Genomic DNA, 9,576 nt, shown 5'->3' with positions numbered 1-9,576 from the left:
GAACAGTCACAGCCACTTTGTAAGTTTTGAAATATCTTATCTGGCTATTTCAGAGTTAGAAGAGTTTGGAAAAGAGTGAGAGGAAAGAGGCTCTAACCATTACACAACTCTACAGCATTCAAAGGCGTAGGGAAAAGAGGGAAAGCACAGGGAATCTGAATGTTTAACAATGTTTTTGTAATCAGTAGTTTTGAACATAAAATTTTTAAAATAACTTTTTTGTTTAAATTGAAAATTCAAATAAAAAGTTAGCTTAAACATTTGCTTTGTAAAGCTAAATAGCTTTTGATAGAAACCTTTTTTTCTGTTTGAAAAACTCAAAGCAGCTTTACAGAATGTAGCGCAGGAAGGTTTCAATATTGACATGATACTTGATTTTACAGCTTTACACTTCTTTATCTTCCCATCGTTGCATGTTTATTTCAAGTGGAAGTTTCTTACTGTTTCCTATGTTTATAGTTAATATATAATTGTGCTTTGTTTTATACTAAGCTTATAAAGCCTTTTGAAATTAACTCTGCAGCACAGACATTTGTTTTTTTAACTGCTTCTAGTCCAGTGCTAAGTGAGCATGAGGTGTTCTCGAGGACAACTTACCTGATTTTTGGTGGGGAGAAAGTTTTCTTTGCTTTTTAGTTTCTTTTAATCTACCATTAAGCTGATACATGAGGGGTGAATGATGTTGTAATGTGTAATGTTGTAATGTGGACTCTGGGTACCCCATAAAAGGCTCTACTTGAGCTAGCACCAGAAACAGTATTGTCACCCTAGAACAATGGGTCACTTAAGTGTAGCATGGTGGTAGTATATATTGCTCCTAGAATGTATACTGACTGTGGTTCATGTTGGTCTCTTCTCTCAAGTAGCAAGCAACAGGACAGGAGGAAGTGGCCTCAAGTTGCACCAGGGGAGGTTTAAATTGGATATTAGGAAAAATTTCTTCACCAAACGGTTGTCAAGCATTGAAACAGGCTGCCCAGGAACGTGGTTGAGTCACCATTCCTGGAGGTATTTAAAAGACCTGTAGATGCAGTGCTGAGGGACATGGTTTAGTGGTGGACTTGGCAGTGTTAAGTTTGTGGTTGAACTTGATGATCATAGAATCATACAATAATTTGGGTTGGAAGGGACTTTGAAAGGTCATCTAGTCCAACACCTTGCAATGGGCAGGGACATCTTCAACTAGATCAGGTTGCTCAGAGCCCAGTCCAACCTGACCTTGAATGTTTCCAGGGATGGGGCATCTATCCGCCTACTCTGGGCGACCTGTGCTAGTGTTTCACCACCATCACTGTAAAACAAAAAAAGGATCTTTTCCAACCTAAACAATTCCATGACTGATATAACTGAGATCTTACTCAGGTAATTCTGCTGTGGCGTGCTAGGAATTCACATTTTTGGAACTTACTTCTATCTGTATTTTGTGCCATGTTTGCATTTCCTAAAAAATATGTTGCAGCCTAAATTAAACAAACTGACAACAATGAGCAGTTGTTGGGCTGAATTCCAGTTCTTCAGTTTAACTCTCAGTTGATGTTTTCCTGACTAAGAGCTGAATAATCTCTGTGTACATAGTGAAGAAATGCTTTCCACAAATCCAAATTATATTGGGTAATGTAGGTGCGTAAAAGCTCAGCCTAATGAACAAGTTACCGCAGGGTAAAGATTGCTCAAATTACTCTGCGTTAAAATTCAGTAGGGATTTAGTAACGGTTAGATTTAGCAATGGTTAGAATTTCATTTTGTGTAGGCAATTCTGGAAAAGTTACTTCCACTGCAGTAGGAGAAATCTTTATATCATACGGAATGAAGACTTTTGTAATAAAAAGCTAAGAACTCAGCATCAGTCACTCATTTCATACCGAACTTACTCAGTAAAAAAGTGAGTTAGAGAGGGAAAGAATATCTGGATATTTATATTCATTGAACTGGAGGAAAACAGCTTGGTCCATTACTAGAAATAACAGCTAGAAAAGAATAATGTGTAGCTTACACCACTACTGCTCCTTCTGGCATTTGACTTTATTTTTCTGTGCTTATCGTTTCAACTGCAACTCTGAAACACAATTTGGAGACTTAGTGAAGTGTAATAAAATGAAAATTTTTTTTCCCTTTGCTTGCCCATCATAAATACTGTGGTTGTTTTAGCTGGGATCCTCATGTCATGAAACTGATATCTTTATGGGAATGTAATTTCAATTTTAATATTCACAGTTAATATTGGGATCCTATTAAGTTGAATAGCACATTAATATAAATCTTGCCTTGAAAAACCTTAAAACTTGATGAACAAAGCAACAAGTGAGGGTAGTGAGGGAAAATATTATCCTCATTTTAAGGAGGAACAACTGACACGTCAGGAGAAAAGTGGTTTTACCAAAGCCACACTAGAGGGCTTGATGACAAAAACTGATACTCTGTTTCCTCTGAACCAGTTCCTAGTCTGTTTTGTTCGCCTGCTTCTCTCCACTGCTGTTTTTCAGATTTGTATTTTGTACTCAGATTATTTGTCTGATCACAGTCTCTCCTCAAAGAAAGTTGCAATGGCACCCACAGAAGACACAGCAAACTCTGATAAAGAAACGTGAAACCACAGCCTGAGAAACTTGAGGTTTGAAACACTCTTTGGCTGAGTTTGCCCCTGAGGGCTTGGGGACTTAGTGGATCAGTCTCTGTCCCAGTCCAGTGCCTGACCATGAGCTATCGTTCCTGTTTAGGAGGTATAAGGAGCTCAAAAATCTCTGATAGGTGCAGCTATTGAATACAAAAGTGAGTGCTGAGAAGAGCATGTGAACAGTCGTTTTCCTACAAATGTTTGTTTGAAAAAGTCCTGCTGAGTGTCACTATGAAACAGTGACTAGGGTTTACTCTTAAGTTGTAATGTTGCAGTGACCAAAAGAATCATTAAAAAAAAAATGCTTGGTAGATTTGAGTGCTTTTTAAATTTTTTTTAGAGTTATGATGTTTGCACATTTTAGATTTTGTCACTTTCATAGCACAGCATCTTTTCAAAACCAAACAAAAAAGCCCAGACAGTAGGAACCCAGAAACATACAAATGGATAGCTTTAGGATGCTGGTGGGAATACTGCCAGCAAGGTAAAAAGAAATATTAAAAAAGTGCCAAACATGCAGACCTGTCATCCTTTGCCTTAATGGGCACTTACAAATGTGCTACTTGCAAGAGATGTTCTTCCACAATATGATTGTGGTTATAAAACAAACAGCATGGTCAATAATATGATCTAATCTGATTGAAGAGGTCAGTTAGAAAATTATTACCCACTTTACAACCCATTAACATCAAACCTACATTACAGGAATGTATGTGATAGATTAAAAACTTGCTTACTTAAAGCAAGAAGGTCTAAATAAACTCCATTATAAATGTTTTTTTATATTTGAAGCAAAAAGAATTACCCCCTTGGTGACTGGAATGTAATGGGGGGAGTCAGAACAAGTTGCTGAGTTTGGCTTTTTAATCTCTCTGCCTGAATCCTATTTAGTAGATGTTTGGGGAAGTGGAAAAGACATTTTTGGTTGATTAGCTTCTGCTTTGTGATTGACACACTGAGGAGGCTGCAAGAAAGCAATTCAAGGGGAATTGAAGCTGTTGAATGGAGTTACTGGAATTGAGGAAGGAAAAAAAAAAAAAGTGCTTTGCTTGATACGGTGCAAATTATTTGCTGTATCAGGGAAGACCCAGTGACCCTTCTAATCTTGTATCCTGCCCACAATGTTGATTTATACCAGATGCTTCAAATGAAGATATAAATCCCTGTAATATGTTTACCTGTAATTGTATAATATTGTGCAAGGAGAGTATGTTCTTTCTTGACACCAACCCATGATCAGCACATGCCCTGTAACGTATGTACTGAAAGCTCCTGTCTTTAGTCCTAGCTGATGAAATTGCGGATGCTGATGCCAGTCATATAAATTAATGCAGGTGGATGGATAAGCATGTTGTGTGGAAAACCACTCATGGTCACTGAGTATTATAGCCTGAATATTAGCTAGTGAATTCTATGGTAAATTCTATCGGATCTTATGTCACAAGGTTGGAAGGAAATTCTGTTTGGCTCTGTAGTGCCCTTTATAACGTGTAGCATCACAGGAAGATGGTAACGCAGGAGAGAAAGACTGACTTCTGGCTCTAGTTTCCTGAGCAATTATGCGGGATCTACACGTTTCTATATCATCTGCTGGATCAGATTTTATCCAATGCAGGGTGTTATGTGATCAACTCATTTCTTGTCTCAACTGGCTTAGCTAGATGTCAACATACTTTTTAAGTATATTGTCTGATATTCCAGATCGTATTATGCTTATTTCCCTGTGTGATTTCTAGGTAAATATTCAGATGCAAGCTCACTTACGATGAGATGTTTCTGAGGGAAATCTCTGCGGCTGTGTTTGCCTCCAAGGTCCCTGGGGATTAAGGTGAGTTGGAAGGCAACAATTGTGGGTCTGCTCCTCTTTGTTTCTAATATTCCATCTAGACTCAGGCCACTGCGTGCATCCTCACCTGTAGTTAATATTACAGCTAGTGACAGCAATGTTTCGTGTACCAGTGCTGGGAGCGTCCTGTTTAATTTGCTCGTGATCTTTGAGTTTATCCAGTAGCTGGCTGTAGTACCAGCTTGACAGGTTTTGCTGGTGATGATAACCTTTGTACCCTCTCTGTGGTCTGCATGACTTCTGTAGCAGGTCCAAGAACTGGACAAGGCTGAGCTAGAACAGCCCTACAGAAGTGCCTGAACCCCCCCTGCATCAAAGCAGTGAACACGCACTAGGTCAGGTCATGGGGGTCAACATGAACATGTACAGAGTCTTCCCCTGCTGTGCTGGTACTACAATGTTCATGTCACTATTGTTTTCCCTGTCTCCAGACTGGAAGAAGCTCTTTAGCAAGATCAATTGCTTCTGTACTGTAGTGCTTCTGGCCACAGAACAGGCTGCTGTACCTCTGCCTTTAATGTGGGGTGGTCTGTGGAGGTTTGTACTGCCAGTGATTTGAACGTTTCCAGGCTCGCCAAGGCTATGCTAGAGGCCTATTTACATTTGACACAGAGCCTTTGAAGCACAGGGAGAATCTTTATGCCATCATTTCTGCCTGGCATTCCTACCTGCCGATGCTGCTCTGACTCAATGGCATTTACAGGTGACCTGACCGCTTGCCAGAAAATACTCACTTATCTCCTCAGTGGCTGCTGCATGTCAATGGAATGTGGTTTTTGGCTGCCTGAGGAGGATTTGGACGTCCATCAGGACCAGACTTGTGAGTGACACACAGTCACAGACGCTGGATCATATTCACATGGCAAGCAAATCCATCATAACATCTGTGAGAGCAAAAAAGGAGAGGCAGGGTGACCACACTGTGCAGCTGCAAGAATTGGAAAGTCACTTCCACACAGGAAGCCCCAGCTGAGTCCTTCATACAAAATCCATTATTATGTGTTCACTGTTTCAGAGATGTGTTTTCCAAGTTGTGATTTCCTTTTTTTTTTCTTTTTTTTTTTTTTTTAAGTGATAAAGGGGAGGAAGAAAACCTTTTCCTGTATTTCTGTTAGTGCTTATTCCGAAGCACTATATCCCTCACCTTCTGCTTGCTCTGTCTGGATGCCAGGCTGGCTCTTCCAGACCAAACCATAAGCCCTGGGCAACGTGTCAGGTTCTCTTTCCATAATTCCATAAGCATCCCTTTCATACTCTTTTTCCCTTCATCTCTCTCCAGGGATGGAATGGCTTGTGCCAGCAGATACAGCTATAAATGAGAAATCTTTCTGCAAGCTGAGGTAAGAACAACCGTGCAAAGCTATACCACTAGTAAAAGTAAACAAAAAGAAGCAGCAAAAGTAGTTGTCAGCCTTTAAACAGGTATGGTTTCAACTGCTGTAAAAATTCAACATTCAAAATAAGAACAAGAGGGGAACTACTGACAATTTTTAACCAAGGCAGATAGTAATGCAGCTGCACTAGTGTTAAGGCTATATTAGCGGCATTGTAGAAACAATCAAAGTAGGGGTGCTGATGGCTTCCATCTGCCCAAAAGGAAGAGAGAAGATCAAGAGAAGGAAAAGAAGGTGCATCTTCAGAGCAACAGAGGTGACTTGTCGCTTGAAAAGCAGTTTTGTATGGGGCAGGGCAAGAATTTAGAGCTTTGAAGCACAAAATAGATGAAGCGAATTGTACAAAGTTTAAATTGCTCTACACTTGATGCTATTTGAAAACAACTTCCTTTACAATTTATTGTATTTGTTTAAGAATATGGTAAAATGAAAAGGTTTCTGAACAAATTGTTTAATCACTGATGCCCTATTCGCACCTGTGGGGCTCTTTTATTGATGTACTGAAATTTAATAACACTCACTAGTGCTTCTGTTTCATTGTGAATACAAAGCATATAGAGGAATAAAATTAATTCTATACTACGGGACTCACTTTGGAGATTTCAGGTTCATGACCCAAACTGAAAGAATACATTATAAATGGGACATCCTAGCTGATGCTGACAGGTTTCTTTTATCACCAGTCAGTTTTCTGCACAAAGTTTTCATTGGCTCTGGCTTTCTCTCAGTGTCAAAAGGGAAGCGATTTGAAGTCCAACCAATGTATATAGATATGGGGGACAGTAGTGACACCGGTGACAGGGGACACATTGCTTCCTGGCAGAGGTGGCTGTTGTGCCTTGTCTGTGTCTCAGGCCACAGAAGTCTGTGGCTGTGTCTATCTGCACTGGAAGGAGAGAGGTGAGAATGAGCACAAAGCCATGGTCTTCTCTAGTGCAGTATCCAGGATTTAAATATATTTTTTTTTATTTATATTATCTTGGTTGGTTTGAATTATTGTAGGTGCATGTTTGTTATACTTAAATAGAAAACTTCAAGATTTGGAGAGTGTTCAATATGACTGAATTCCCTTGTCTCTTCTTATGAATGGATTTGTTCATCAGTAAGAGGAATGTGAGTAGACATGAGCTGAAATGGTAAAAAGAAATGCTGGTGCAGGAGTGAATTGATGTTTTTATGTTGCTGATCCTATTTAAACCTTATGCTGTCCAAAGGAGATGTGAATTGAGTTTGCTGGGAACATTTAACAGGCTATTTTTGTTGGATTAATATTGATTTCTTAAAGTTCATTTTATGTAATTGCCTTGACCTTGGCACTTGGGGGGTTGGGTTCACTTTCATACTCTTTTCTGAAAACTGGAAGTATCTTGGTTTTAATGTGATGCAAAAGAGGTAAAACTAACATCTCAAACAAGATTGTTAGTACAAAAATACATTCCTATCAACCTCTAGTTAGTTCTTTGAGGACTTTATGCTGTGGGGATGGTTCAGCAGTATCAAGTTTATCTCTGTTATACCCACCTGAAGTAATACTTTCAAAACAAATCAATATGTGGTTTTGCATTCAAAAGTGTTTAGAAAAGATTTAAGATGATGGTGTCTTATGAAGCTGGAAAAGTTGTCGCTTTCTGTTAAAGAATAGTTTTCGTTTCACTTTTTTTGTGCAATTTGTTGAGGCTTTCTATGAGGAGAAGGGAAGTTTTACTGAGAGATCAAAAATTACTCTGCTGTTGCACTGAAAACATGCATTAAACATATGGAGGTCTAGGCAATGTTTTTCCTTATGTATCAGGACTGTAATTTTGTGTCTGTTCCTTTAGGTCAAATCAATTTTGCTGTGAGCCTTCTTTGGGCACAGGAATCTTACCATTCTGGAGTCCAGAATTGTGGAACTTTGACCTAGTAGGCATGCTTACCAAGAGAACGTGTCCTTTTGCATTTTAGTAAACTGTGGTTTTGGTTTTCCCAGTAACTTTTAAACTCTTTTTCTTTATATTGTGGCTGAGATACTGCTGCTTGCTGGAAGGCCACTAATGTTGATATTTTAAAGGAATGGAAAAGTTTAACTGTAGACATAATACGTATATTTTCCTAAAATCCTTTTGCTAAGCATTCTTTTAGGCAAATTCATTATCAACATTTTTCCTCTACAAATTGTTGTATGCTGCAGTGGACAGTGGGAAGCCTTTACCAGCAGCATAGCTGGTTATTGTCTGTGAAAACCCAGGCATTTAGTGCGGTGAACATCATAACAACAAGCTATTAGCACTTTGCTGCTTCCAGCAAGAATAGCTCACTAATTCAGTTTAGTAAAATATGGTGATACTTTTAGTACTAATAATCAGATCTGGAGACTTTCAGAAACAACAATTATGGTGTATCATTTCTGCTGCCCCATGGCAAAGCCTTTAGGCGTTGAAACTGTTTTGGGAAACCAATATATATAGTATTGCTAGTGTTAGTGGTTCATTTATCTACTGAATCATTTCTTTGTTCACTGTTTTGCTCAGTTTCTGTTGTTCAGCCAAGACAAAGCAGCTCTTTTTATGGAAAGGAAATGAAAGTACATAACTAGAGTAAGATGTAAACCATAAAGCTTCTGACATAAACAGGAGCCAAATGGCCTTGTAGCAGCTATGCGTAAATGAATAGGTCATAGTAGGTTGTTACAGTTGAGAGTATAGCTCTGTCCAGGATTTGCCATGAGTCACACCTGGTACCTATGGAGGGAAAAGGTAACAGCTAAAGCATCCGAGCAATGTGTCAGATGGTATCTGAAGAAACCTGTTAGGAAGTCTCAAAACTTCAGCTTTCCTAGGTGTCCCTCAGAAAGCAACTTGAGATTGTTCTGAGGGAGAGCGAGTTGGTGCTGAGGCACAGGTATGTCCCATCCCAGTTCCCTTAGAGCAATGCATATCAGATGTTGGCTGTGTGATATGCAACTTTCTGCCAGTGTGTGTGTGTGTGCATGTCCTGCAAGTACTCAACTGCGGAAGCTACCAATGCCAGTCTGCTGCAATAGCAATCCCAACCGAGCTGAGAAGGGCACTTTCATTACCACACACTGAGTGACTTATTCAGTCTGGTTTTATATGAGGAGGCAGCCAACAGAAGATGAAGATACCCAGGAGATGAGTAGCTCCCATGGGACTCTCTGCAGTTCATGTATTGGTACCTCTGGGTAATGGAAGCAAACAAACCCTGACTGCCAGGAGAGGTTTATACTGAAGATGTCGGAGGACTACTAATGCCAGGAGAACCTCAGAAGACTTTGCTGAGAACATATACAGACCTAATTCAAGGTGTGCAGGGAAAGATATTTTGTGTGAAGTGTTACGTGAGAGGGATGCACAGACATGAACCCTAAGGCTATATAATCTTTTGGGTTATTAACTGTTCCATACACGTGGGCTTTCCTGATAGCCCCGAAGTGATAGAAAGAGTTCATATCTCCTCTCTTTGTTTCTGAATCAGGCGTCCCACAGTGGGTCTTTCTCCTGCTATGTTAACGTGACTGGTTAACCACTTTGGGTTAGTTCTTGTGGGTGAATTAACCTGAAAAAGTATTTGATGTTAGAATTTTTTAAAACTCCACCATGATTTTCTTTTCAGGAGAGAAGTTTATCTGAGATGTTATGAAAATTGAAATCAGTGCCATCACTCTCACTCCATTGATACTCAACAACCTTGCTTTTACTGTGGTTTATGAAACCTTACCACTG

The sequence above is a fragment of the Rissa tridactyla genome, chromosome 6, assembly GCF_028500815.1.
Source record: "Rissa tridactyla isolate bRisTri1 chromosome 6, bRisTri1.patW.cur.20221130, whole genome shotgun sequence".
NCBI classification, from domain to species: Eukaryota; Metazoa; Chordata; class Aves; order Charadriiformes; family Laridae; genus Rissa; species Rissa tridactyla.
This window is presented reverse-complemented; position numbering follows the sequence as displayed.